General features: G+C 42.1%; 1 protein-coding gene and 1 non-coding gene across 2 annotated transcripts in view; both read left to right on the plus strand.

Moving 5' to 3' along the window:
- JAZF1 (JAZF zinc finger 1) overlaps positions 1-13,372 on the plus strand; it is a 324,380-nt gene that overhangs the window by 56,632 nt on the left and 254,376 nt on the right. The gene's annotated exons all lie outside the window — the stretch shown is intronic.
- On the plus strand, positions 3,408-3,510 carry LOC116631222. Its single transcript, XR_004299152.1, has one exon. It is a non-coding gene; the product is annotated as a U6 spliceosomal RNA (small nuclear RNA).

Here is a 13,372-nt window from a genome sequence, read left to right on the forward strand (position 1 = left end):
TGGAGCTTAAGAATATTTTTCTTTTTCTGCTTTTAACAGTTCGTTTACTTAGAAACAAACAAGGCTACTTGCTAGCTGCTGTTAGGTGGGAAGTTTCTACATTTCAAAGGTTCTCATAAATGTAAGGAATATTCTTTGATCTTGAAAACCAGGATTTTCTTCCCACCAAACTATCCTTCCAGGTCCAGAGATAATTTGAGAGAGAACTGTTGGTGGCTTCCAAGGTTATGGAATTCGGCTGTACCAGAAGACCATGACATCGAGGGATTATTATAAGTTGAGGGCACAGATTTACTTGTGAATAATGGAACAGCTGTCTAAAACAACACGTGAAGGGCAATTACCTCCTCTAATTTGATGACTGTGGGCTTCATAATCTGTGGCCAATTAAGTACTATCCGTCCTTCTGGGCCCCCCCGAAGAAACAGACAGGAGCCATTCTTATCTACATTGACCACATGTATATGACTGCTTCTGTTAAATTTGACTTTTTTCAGCTCAAGCAAAGGGCAAACTGGCCTTTCATTTGTAGGAGATTCAGGAAACATTACTGAAAACCATTGCCATTTCAGTAGGTAGGAGGAATGGGAGGAAAGGATCACACGTGCCTCTTTGAATTCCGTATGAATAGTGTGGAGGGAATGACATGGCTGCAGTAGGGGATAGGAATGGGGCTCACGCTAAAAATCCTGGCGTTCCTACATCATGCTACATCTCATTGCTTTGTAGATGACATCTGGACTCCACTAGACCGTTCCAAATTGTACTTCTCACAGGACTATGCTGATTTTGCACTTGTAGATAACTTTTAACTAAGGCTCCATTAACCTCTACCTGTGTGCTCCTGCTGTTACCAGCTCTCTCCCTCAGAGAGCTCTCTGGTTCCCAGCAGGGCAGCTCCCTGGCCAGGGCAGAAGGTCAAGCATTGATATGGCAAGCTAAAGGAAGCCCTGGATTTCATGGGGGCAGAGAGGGAGAGCAGTCTAGAGTCTGGAAAACCTAGGAGCTTAGGGTCTCCTTGTTTAGCGTCACTGAGATCTCCAGCTACGGGCAGGCAGTAGACAGTTGGAAAGAGGGCAAACATATAGAACTAGGCAGATCCACTAGGGTGAAGTGAATTAGGCCTCCGCTGGGCAGTAGCTCTCAGCAAATTGTCAGACAGCTTGGGAGCATGTGCGTGGATACCAGGAAGAAAGAACTGCGTGCAAGAAGCCGTTCAGCCATCTTCCTCCGTCCCTAGGGACAAAGAAAAGGAGGCCTGCCAGTCTGCAATTAATATTGATTCACTTTTTTTTTAAGCACTTGGTACTATGACTTAACCTCCCTAAGCCTCAACTTTTTCAGGAAGCAAAATTGGTTTGATGAACTGGTGTCAGACATTTCCTTTGGCAGTAGTGTTCTGTGATTATGGAATCCTACCAGGAAGTGCAAAGGAGAAAACAAGTATCTGGTCTTCAGAGACCTCTGTTCTAATTAGGGAGTTTCATGAAACCCGTGAAAAGAAAACACACCCACACACACCCCCAGAAGCACTGTTCAAGATAAAGAAAGACTGATGGTCCCTGCTGTGGGCGTTGTTGCCCAAGAAAGTCTTTAGCTAAGTTGGAGGGTTTGGACTGAGTGTTTCGGGGTGGGCAGGGGTTAGAGGGCAGGGAAAGGAGAAAGCTTTCAGAGCAGAAAGGTGAGAGGGGGTGAGTGGGACATAGGGAAAAACATCTGTCTTGCTCACTACTGGATCCCGTAGGTAGTAGGGTTTTTTAAGGTATCACTGAAAATGTAATTATATCAAAATATAACTTCTGGTGTAGATTTATTTATAGATAATGTTTATAATTATCTAGGAGACTAGTAAGGTGACGGACTGGAAAAAATAGGTTAAGATAAGATTAAATAGGAGTTTTGTCTATTCAGTGATATATCCCAAATGCCTAGAATCATGCCTGGCCAAAAGGGGGACTCAATAAATATTTGTCAAGTGAATGAAATGATCAGTGACATGGTTTCAGGCTGTCGCTGAAATAATGGGGAACACTGGAGGTTTTGGTACCACTTGGGAAAGGTACATGGCAATTGTTTGTAGAATCGTTTGTAAATGGGGGAGTGAGGAAAGAAGGAAATCCGTGAAGAGTGTATAAAGTAGGCACAGGGTCCTGGTCATGAGGACAGTCTGAAGTTGGAAACAAATGGGAAGGGCGGTATGGGGGATATCCCAGAGAAGGACTCGGTGGGTGGCTGTCGAAGGGTGTGGACAGAGTCAGAAGATGCCTAAGGTTTGTAAGGGGGTGTGAAGGAGTCCAAATAAATTGGAAAATAATAATATTATTGATACAGATGGGAAAAGATAGAGTTTTGTTGGAGGGGAGGGGCAGTAGGCATTCATGGTTAGTTTTAGGTACTTAGGTATGATCCGGGGGTGAATTGCCTTCATTAGGCATTTGCAAATTAAAAAAAGGTTGAAATTCAAGAGCATCATCTCAGGGCCAGAAATCAGGTTTGTGAGTCTTTCTCCTGAGTCTGCAGGCTGACGTAGGAAGCAGCAGCTTGAGGGGAGGGGGGATGTCGGGAGGCAGGGAGGCTACCCAGAAGTAGCATGAGTACAGCCTCTGTGTTCACCGGGCTCTTGGCTTCCACTTCAGCTCTGTTTCTTTTAGAAGCATCACAGAGGTCGGGGCACCGGGGTGGCACAGGAAGTTAAGCGCCCCACTCTTGGTTTTGGCTCAGGTCGTGGTCTCAAGGTTGTGGGATCGAGCACCGCATCAGGCTCTGTGCTCAGCGCAGAGTCTGCTTGAGATTCTCTTTCCCTCTCTCCCTAAACCCCCCACACACATCTGCTCACTCTCTTTCTCTCTCAAATAAATAAATCTTAAAAAAAAAAAGAAAAAGAAAAGAAACATCACAGAGGTCTCAGAAGCTATGCTTCATTCCTGTCTGGGGGAGCTTTTACTCCATAGGATCCTCCTGCCCCACATCCCCAGTGTAGGATCATTTTGTTGCTGTCATTATTTTTTCTGGTACTATTATCCCCTATGTAAGATTTTATAATTCATGTCTACTACATGAGCATCCCCTATGTAGGAACTGATCCCCTTGCAATTTTTGAAGGATATGCTGCTTATAACTCTGTGTGTGTGTGTGTGTGTGTGTGTGTGTAAATCTCTTAGAAACTGAACTATGATAACTAATTTTACAACCTCAAGTGGCAGGGAAATATGTGCAGTATGCATTGATTGGATAAAACGTGAAGGATGCTGATATACATGATAGGAATTAATATTGGAGTAGAAGAGCATTTACCGTAAAATACTATATCTTTCTCATTTTTACCTTAAAAATTCCAGTTTACTGGAAACTTTTGAATAGAAATAATTGGGAATGTTAACTCCTTGTTAAAGAATATTATTTCTCATGTTTGTTTCAGCAGCACATATACTGAAATTGGAACATTACAGAGAGGATTACATGGCCCCGTACAAGGATGATATGCAACTTTGTGAAGCTTTCCATATTTCTGTTTTTTTCAAGATTTTATTTATTCATTTGACAGAGAGAGCACAAGCAGGGGAAGCAGCAAGCAGAGGGAGAGGGAGCTCCAACCCAGGACCCCGGGATCATGACTTGAGCCAAAGGCAGACGTTTAACTGACTGAGCCACCCAAGCGCCCCTATTTCTATTTACCTTTATGAAAATGCAAAAAAAAAAAAAAAATCACTTTTCTCTTTCCCAGCTGAAGTGGACCAGATAGTTTCTGAACTGCTTTTCTAGGCTTTTTTTCTCCTTTCTTTTTTTTTCATAAATCTTTTGAATGTCACATTTGTGAGCATATAAAATGAACTTGGATAAACCAGAATTCTGTTATTGATGAGAGTTTTGCCAAACTTTTTCTTTTTAAAGGTTTTTTTAAGTTGCCTCTACACGCAACGTGGGAGGCAAACTTAAAATGCTGAGATCAAGAGTCACATGCACTACCAACTGAGCCAGCCAGGCACCCCAAAAAATCTGATGTTGTATTATATTTACTTACTTACTAATAAGCTTCACACCCAACATGGGGCTTGAACTCACAACCCTGATATCAAGAGGTACAGAGTTTTGCCAAACTTTAATTTTGGTATATTGCTTGCCTTTTAAACATATCATTGTGAAATATAATTTAGCAACTTCCAAACTGTAAATTTCTCAATGACAGTTTGCATCTGTATATCCCTTCAAGTCAAGCGTCTGTTGAAAAGATACTGATGATGTGGGAGGAAGGACAGTGCTGGGTGAATGCAGTTTCATGAAACTTGGCAGTTTCCATAAATAAACTGAATAGCATAAATTGTATTTACCTCTGTGGTGTCTAGACTAAAGAATTAGAACCATAAGTTTATTAAAAATCCAGGTTGCTGTCTACACAAATAGAAAAGTATTTAAAAATTATGTTTCCAGTGGGATAATGATGAAATATTTAGTATATGGTATTGGGCCAAGTGGGTAGGTATCTGGAGGAAGATGAGGTTGGTTTTATATCTCATACCATTCAAATAAACTCTACCTTGATTTAGTTCATTTTATGTGATGTTTACTGTGATATTCAAAACAATGATGACAAAGGAGGAAGAAATCAGGAAGGCAGTTCATAAAATGTCTGGTCTACCTCAGTTGGAAAAAGTGAAAAATGATATTTCTAACAAGTATTTCAAAAGATGGGTATATATTCATATCTGCTTAAAATCAAAAGGATTAGAGGGGTGCCTTGATGGTTCAGTTGGTTAAGTGTCTGACTTTTGATTTCAGCTCAGGTCATCATCTCAGGATCACGAGATCAAGCCCCGTGTTGGGCTCTGCACTCAGCTGGGAGTCTGCTTGAGATTCTCCCTCCCCACCGAGCTGGTGGACATGCTCTCTCACTCTGTCTCTCAAATAAATAAATCTTAAAAAATAAATAAATAAAATCATAAAAGGACTAGAAAAAACATGGGTAACTTCCTTTATAACTTTGAGGAAGACCTTTTTAGTATGACTTAAAATTCAAAAACTGTAAAAGAAAAAGATTGATTAATTTGGATAAAAACTTTACCTGGTAAAAAACACAATAAGTAAATTCAAAAGACAAATGACAGGGCAAAAAATATTTATAGTGGGCAAGGGGTTAATCTCTATATAAAGAGCTCCTACAAATGAATAAGAAAATGACTGGTAGATCAATAGAAAAATGGGCAAAGGACATGTTCACAGAACATGAAATACAGGTTATCTTTATACCAAAGAAAAGATTTTCAGTCTCCAACATAATAAGAGAAATGCAGATTTAAACTGTGTTGGAGTAGTACTTTTCACTTCATCAGATTGGCAAAAATTCTTAAGTGTGATAATTATATATTGTTGACCAGATGTGGAAAAATTGTCATTGTACCTCTTGCGAGATTACAAAATAGCACAGCCCTTTTGAAGGCCAGTTTGGCAGTATCTATCAGGATTACAAATGCAATTACCCTTTGACCCAGCAATTTGGCTCTGGTAATTTTTCCCTGCAGGTACATCTGAATACATACAAAGTGACGTAGATAGGTTTCCATTAGACCATTGTTTGTAATAGAAGAGATTGGAAACAATTCAAATATCCATTAGTAGAAGGCTGGTGAAATAAACTGTGATCCATTCATACAATTGAATATTGTGTAGCATTTAAAGAAAATATGGAAACTCTTTATGCAGTAATATGGAAAGATCTTCAAGATATGTGATTAAATGAAAAAAGCAAAGTACAGAACAGAGTATGTAGTATGCCACCTTTGGTGTAGAAAAGGAATAAAATCGGGGTCTACATTCATATCTGCTTGTATTTCTATGAAGAAACATTGAAAGGATAAAAAAAAGAAACTCAGTAGAAATGGTTGTCTTTGGGGCGCCTGGGTGGCTCAGTCGGTTAAGCGGCTGCCTTCGGCTCAGGTCATGATCCCAGGCTCCTAGGATCGAGCCCCGCATTGGGCTCCCTGCTCAGCAGAGAGCCTGCTTCTCCCTTTCCCTCTGCCTGCCGCTCTGCCTACTTGTGCTATCTCTCTGTCAAATAAATAAATTTTAAAAAATCTTAAAAAAAAAAAAAAAGAAATGGTTGTCTTTAATGGGTGGGTGGGGGATGGAGTAGATAGAAAAAGGGTAGGGGCAGTACTGTTTGTTAGGTACCCTGTTGTATTTTTATTTGTGAACCATATAAATTATTGCCTATTCAAAATAAAAAGTGGGGTGCATGGGTGGCCTAGTTGGTTGAGGGGCCAACTCTTAGTTCATAATCTTGGGGTCCTGGGGGCCTTGAGATTGAGCCCCGACTGTGGCTCTGTGCTCAGTGGGCGTGAGCTTGAGGATTCTCTTTCTCCCTCTCCCGCTGCCCCACCCCCCGCTCAAATAAATAAATCTTTAAAAACAAAACAAAATATGGGGTGCCTGGGTGGCTCAGTCGGTTAAGTGTCTGCCTTCGGTTCAGGTCATGTTCCTGGTGTCCTGAGACGGGCTCCCTGCTTAGCGGAGAGTCTGCTTCTCTCCCCCCACCAACCCCCTGCCCCGCTCGCAAGCGAGCGCTCTCTATTAAATAAATAAAATCTTTAAAACAGAACAACAAGTTACATATTTGTAAAATGGCATTTCAGTGGCAGTTTAGCAAATGTTCAGGGGCTGGAAATACCTGTTCAGAGCTTTATCATCCCTTGTTTGGGCTCTTGGCTACGGTCTCCCAAGTGGGTCTTGCATTTGGTTTATCTAGAGCTGTCTGTCCAGTATGGTAACCATGGGCCACATCTGGCTTCCGAGCACTTGAAATGTGGCTTACCCAATTTTGGATGTGCTGTTAAGTATGGCAGATCTAGAAGACGTAGGACTAGAAAAAAAGAATGTGAACTATCTTGTTAATAATTTTAAAAAATATTGACTATATGTTGAATGATAGTAGTTTGGATTTGGGGGTTAAAATATATTATTAAATTAACTTCACTTGTTTTTTCTTACTTTAGATGTGGCTACTAAAAAATTTAAAATTATATATCTGGCTTGGCTCTGTGGCTCACATTTTCTTTCTTTTTTTTTGCACGGCACTGATGTAGATTCCTGTCTACCCTTGGCATGTCTGCTAGAACTACTTTCTTAAAAAAAGAAAAACAAAAAACCAACTGAACATGCTTTAAAACCTTCATTGACTCTGAGATGCCTATAGAGACCCTTTGTAATAGTCTCTGAGATGCTTCTTTTACCAGCTCCCCACCTCCCTTCACATACAAACACTGCTTCTCTTCACTGCTTAGACTGCAGGCTCCTTCATAAATGTGAGTCTTTGAATGCACTGTCCCTTCTGCTTGCAATGTTTCTGAACCTCCATTTCATTGCCTTGAGAACTCCCTACTCATTTTGTAAAGCTAGTTCCTGTGGCCCCTTCTTTGATGAAATCTCCCTAGTTCCTCTGTCCTGTGTCCTTCTAGCACCTGGTGTCCCTTTGTGTTCTCCCACTTATCACCTAATACTGCCATTAATTTTTTCAAGGTATTGTCCCCCTCACCAGACTGTGAGCTCCTCAGGGTCAGAACTCATCATCTTTGAATTCCCAGAACCTGAAACTGACAGGAAATAAACTTCAAAAAGTCACTAGGAAAATGAGGCTGGTTGTGTTTTGTTGAGAGCACACCATGCCCCGTTTGCCTGGCTGGTGCTTCTGTTTGTCTGGTCTGTAGATTAACAAAGGCAGGTTCAAACCCCGTGGGTCTTCTTTTAGTTAAGAATAGGCCTCTTTGGAATGTTCTAGTTTTAATTAAACAGGCAGAAGATTACAAACTGCGGAGACGTCGGTAGCCCCAAACCCACAGTGAGTCCCAGTTTTCAGGGCTGTGTTCAGACTGGAAAGCTGAGAGGTGTTTGTGTTCAGTCAGAGAGCAGAAATCTCTGGCCTGGCTGTGTGCCCGTGTTTCCAGAAGGTAAAGGTGGCAGGTGGCCAGGAGGTGAAGGTGCCAGCGGAGCCTGGCCAGCCACAAGAAGGCTGCGAGCCCGGGTAATGACGTTTTCTCCACGGTCTTGTCGGCGGACTCTTTACTTCGGTGACCATCTCTATGCGAAGTCGTTGCTGCCTGTTCAGATTTCCATCGTCCTTCTCTTCTGCTTGTGGGGACTTGAGCTTTTGCTTGAAAGAGAAAAGAGTGATAAATGGAATATTCAGGATCTGTGAAGCAAAGAGTTTTTAGAAGGAAAAAGTAGAATTTTGCAAGAAACTTCTCTCCTTCATCGAGTAACTGAAAGGCTCAGGTTTACCCCCAGATTGTAGAAACCTCCTTACCATTGTCCGGAATCTGTTTATTTCTTATACTCGGCAGAGCTTCCTGTGCAGCTCTCATACGTCCGTTGAATGAGGAGTTCTTTCTTTGGCAAAACTTTGAGGGCTGGTAGGGTAGGAGAAAGCACAGTGTCTTCAAGGGGCTAGAAAAACATGTCTGAACCCAGGATTGCCGCTTACCTACGAGCGTGAGCATAAGCAGTGACGTCACCTCTTTTAGCTGCACTTTCGGGAGAATGAGGTTATCAAAACCTCCTGGGTTGTGAGCATTACAAGAGGCAAATGAATGCTGGTGCCTGCCATGGTGTCTGGCACAAAGTGAGTTTTGGTAAGTAGGATTTGTAACTCCAATATGAATAAAGATTTTCTTTTGCAACTGTCCGGTGTTGAATCAGCACACGAGCACGCCCAAGGCAGAAGAGGACGGTGTCTGTCCATAGTTGTGCCCGAATGTGGTGATCGCCCCACAGTGGCGGTCCTTACTAGCTGCTCTTCGGAGCCTCACCATCACCTCAGGGAGGGAGCCGGTGGGCAAGGAGTCCTAACTTTGCCATTAGTCAGTGCCACAAGAGTTCACTCTGTCTCCTTGGTCGTGAGTCTCCTTGTTTGTGAAATGAAGGTGTTGATCGTCTCCGTGTCTACAGTGGAGAGTCTCCGGCTCTGTCTCCATAAAGCAGTGGAAGCGGGCCGTGGATGGTTCTGCCACGTTGTTTTTAGCGTAGCAGTCCACTGGGTTGGACTCCGTCCGAGAACCTGGAAACTGCCAGCAAGTTGTGCGACCTTTGAACAGCCCCAAACTGGAGGATGATTCCCCTCCGCCTTTGGGGTTCTATCTGAAGGCCAAAGTCTACTTTCTGGGCTCCATTCCCCACAGTCTGCTCTCACCTTCTCTTGGGATCCACCTGGCTACAGATGCTCACTTTTTTCTTGGGGAGATCTGTTCCTCATCATTCTTCTGACAAGAGAATGAATAATCTTTTCTAAGAGGAGGATCATCATCAGGCTTTTTCTAAAAAGTAACTTTTGTGCTTAGTAAACATTTTTATGAGCATCCTGCTTTCTGTTTGGCGCTTGAGGTCCGTGTGTTTGGCCTCCCGTCCTTCCCTCCCTGCTTCCCCATCTTATCTGACTGCGCACCTTGAGGGGCCCATCCTTCATTCTCCTTTGAGATAGATGAACGCAGTACTTTGTATGCCTTATGACCAGATAATTCGAGCTGGCAGTAATCAAGATTTGGGGCTGATTATCATTAAAGGGGAATTTCATTGCTGTTCGTAATTGGTCTTGCTTAAACTCACTATTGCATTTCTTTTGTCACACGATTAAAAAAGACAAAAATGCTCTTGGCAATGAACTTCGGAAAACAGGTTTCTTACATTCAGTTCTTTTTCAAACCAACTTTACAAATTTCCAGTGTGCCTTTATTAATGTAATGATTTGCCTGCTTTATATTACATATTCAAAATAAAAGAGAATTGAAACAGTTCATTATTGAAATGAATATTACAAAAACAGCATCTGGTTTGAATAATGAATTTTTTGGTCCAAGTTTTGCCTCATTGAATCAAACTAATAAAACTGTCCTTGATTGTTGTATCATTGACTTCTCTGTCACTAGCGTTTGGTTCTTTTCAGTTGCCCACTTGGAGGCCAGTAAGGTTTCTTTCAGAAAGTTCTTTCCTCGTGGTACTTGTTTTAAATAACCCTTGGACAGCCACTTTTCTGCCACCAGCTGGGTGGAAGTGATGATACCCCTTGATCACAAAATCACAGGTTTGGAGCATTTCAAGTGTCTTCTCCACCAGTCAAGCTTTTGGAACAAGAGCAAAGTGAAAAAAAAGAGCTCTAGAGTTAGAATGATTGAAGATCAGATGTTGGTATCGCACCATGATTTCCATACAACTCAGGGGCAGCTGTACCCAACTTGTTTCTACCCTGAATCCGGATGCTTGCAGAGATCTAGTGGTGCCTGGTAATGACAGTACTATGTGGAGGGCACCAAGCCAGTGCCACTACCCTTGCTGATAGCACACATGCACACAACAGGCACAGACCAGCCTTAGGAAGTCTCTGGAAGGTCAATACATGTTTTTGCTCTTCGGTTTTCTGATCCACAGGTATCCATGCTGAAAGTATGCACAAAGCACTTTCAGATTCATCATTTGATTTGACTTTCAGAAAACCACTTTAAGATGGATAGGGAAGATTCTGTGATCCCTCTTTTACTAATGAGGAACCTCCTCAAAGAAGTACTATGACTTTAGTCAAAGACATATAGCTGCCATATGGTAGGAAGGAATGATATTTTGTAAAGACCTACTTTACATTTTATCACAAAGCCTGTATGACATGCAAGGATGATGCTATACTACACATTCTTTTTTAAAAAATTTCAATTCAATTTAATTAACACAGAGTGTATTACTAGTTTCAGAGGTAGAGTCATCCACTGCACACAACACCCAGTGCTCATTACATCACGTGCCCTCCCCAGTGCCCATCCCCCAGTTACCCCATCCCCCCACCCCGCTCCCCTCCAGCAACCCTCAGTTTGTTCCCTGTAGTTAAGTGTCTCTTATGGTTTGTCTCCCTCACTGTACTACACATTCTACTTCAATAAAAAGCTGAATGAACGAATGAACAAATGAAGAAACAAATAAAACAAAACAAAATCCTAGCAAACAAAACAAAACACTAAAGAGAAATAAATTCAGTAGCCAGATAGTAAAAACATGGAAGCAAATAAGTATTTTCTGTGTGTTACTTCTTTACCTCTACTTAGGTTTGCAAGGGTGCAGGCAGGCTTATAGTAGATTTGAAAGAGATTTTTGAATTTCATTGAATTAGCATTACTTACCTAAATAGAAAAGTCCAAGAATATTCCTTTTTCTATGAATACTTTGTTACGTGGATTGTTACCAAACGTGAAGCCCATGGAGACAATCAATTCCCTACTTTCTTCAACCAGGTGTAGTTCTCTGTTGCATGAGAGCCTTTGGGAAGCTGTAGGCAAAATCATGGTGGTTGTACATCTCATCAAGTAGATCTCAAGCATTCTCCCTACTCAACTTAAAAAAAAAAAAAGCCAAAACATATTACCAGGTGTGTTTCCTACTGCACTCTTCACAAGAATAAAGGGAAGACAGAGAAATCTGGGCTGGAACTGAAAGGCTGCCAGGCAAGGCTCATGGGTGAGAGCATGATCTCAGGTAGCTGTTTGGCAACTCTGTGGCTGGCCATGTGGGCACACCATCAAATACTGATCTTTCAGGACATTGGGACAAGAAGTACATCCCTTTCTCAACTTGTTAACAGAACTCTACCTTCTTTGAGAGTGCTGGAACCCTTGCTCTCTTAATTTTCTCTTAAGCTTTCTAATTATAGATTGTGTTTTCCTCTTGATAATGCTTTTTAAATTCTAGCTCTTCAGGAGCCAAATGGATGTTTGCCTTTTTACTAATTAATATGTGTGATGTGGAAGTGTTCCTTAAAAACTATCTAGTATACTTTGTGATTTAACCTTTGCGGCTTCATCTTAGGTTCTTTCCTGATGACACTTTGTTGGATCCTACTTGTAAATTCACTTAGGCCTTTTAAGATTCCAGGCCTCAAAGTCCTGTCTCTTTTGAGTTGGCCCATTCTTTCTTCTCTTTTGAGTTGGCCCATTCTTTCTTCATTGTTTGGCCCAGTTTGGCCATCAACAGATGAGGCAAGGTAAGCACTCTCCATCCTATGTTTCTCATGGCTGATTCCTAAGCAGGGTTTGGCAGAGACAGAATCATGAATGGACAAGGTTCTGATTTGGTAGCTGATTGACAGGGTTTGGGTCCCAGTTCAGCCACTCGCTTGCTATATTCTCTAGGACAAGTTGGTTAATTTGTACGCACCTTGGTTTCCTCGTATGTAAAGTGAGTTAAGTAATACCTATTTCACAGCGTTGTTGAGGATTGATTGAGATGGCATCGTCGGAAGTGCTTTATAAAGTGTTTATTTACTAGTATTATTGTAGACAGGAGAGAGATTGATATACATAGAGAGGGTGCTTAGATTATTATCAGATGAATCATGTAGGAAAGGTAGGATGTCAGGATTTGCCTGAATAAGGAAAGGGATAAGCCATTCCCGATCAAGGCACCTCATGGGATGAAGAGACCAGTGAGCTGCTGCGTATGTGAATGTTAGAGGAACAGAGAGAACTGGCAGGAAGGAGGGAAGACAAAGAACATGAGCTGGTTTAATGATCTTGGAACGATGAGAGATGAGCTCGGGAACCAAGGGTGTGGGCTCTCCTGTCACCAAAATGTAATAAAAAGGAGCATCATGGGGGAGGCTCCTACTTTGAAAGTAGGATGCTGGTGACCTTGGAAACGGAATGTATTTGGCATCGCTGGAAAGGTAAACATGAAGAGAGGTTGGAAAGTTAATCCAACCAAGAAATGACTCGGGCCTGGGTACGACTGTGTTGCACTAGGAGAAAAGCAACGCGGAGAGCACAGGACCTGGCACCAAGTAAGTGCCAAGTAAATATTTGCCGAATTAGTAAACGGGCACAGTAAAGGTGGTATGGAGAACCAGTTGCAGAATTAAGGTGTAGTTTCGGGTTAGCTATCCCTCTGCCTTCTGCAAAAGCCTTTGTCCCGAAGAAAGGAGTCCTTGCATCCCACCCGAGTGAATCTCTACAGCTGGGAAGGGCATTGTTTATCCCCTACAGAGCACGTGTTCTTCTAGCTCAGTGAAGTGAGGTGTGCTGGGGTATATAAGCCTTTAGTCTTACGTCTCTCTGTTTTAATTTGCAGGCCACTGTTCGTTTAATAAATCATCCCTATGAAATTGTTTTAGTTCTATTTTCGGATCTGGAAAGTGGAGCTTTGTGTGCATCCTTTGACAGTAAACTTAGTATGTGTGTCCAATGCTATAATGGTGACTTTATGTTCTTTCCTTTGACCCGCCATAGAGTGGCATTGTACTCTGATGGTGTTGTAACCCCCGAGGTCAGTCATGCCCGCTCTTCGCCTCCTTGGGCTGCCTGTGTTTTGCTTAATCTTGTGTGTGTCTTGTCTTATTTCTGCTGGTCTGCCCTGG

This window comes from Phoca vitulina, unplaced genomic scaffold, assembly GCF_004348235.1.
Source record: "Phoca vitulina isolate PV1807 unplaced genomic scaffold, GSC_HSeal_1.0 scaffold4, whole genome shotgun sequence".
NCBI lineage: Eukaryota > Metazoa > Chordata > Mammalia > Carnivora > Phocidae > Phoca > Phoca vitulina.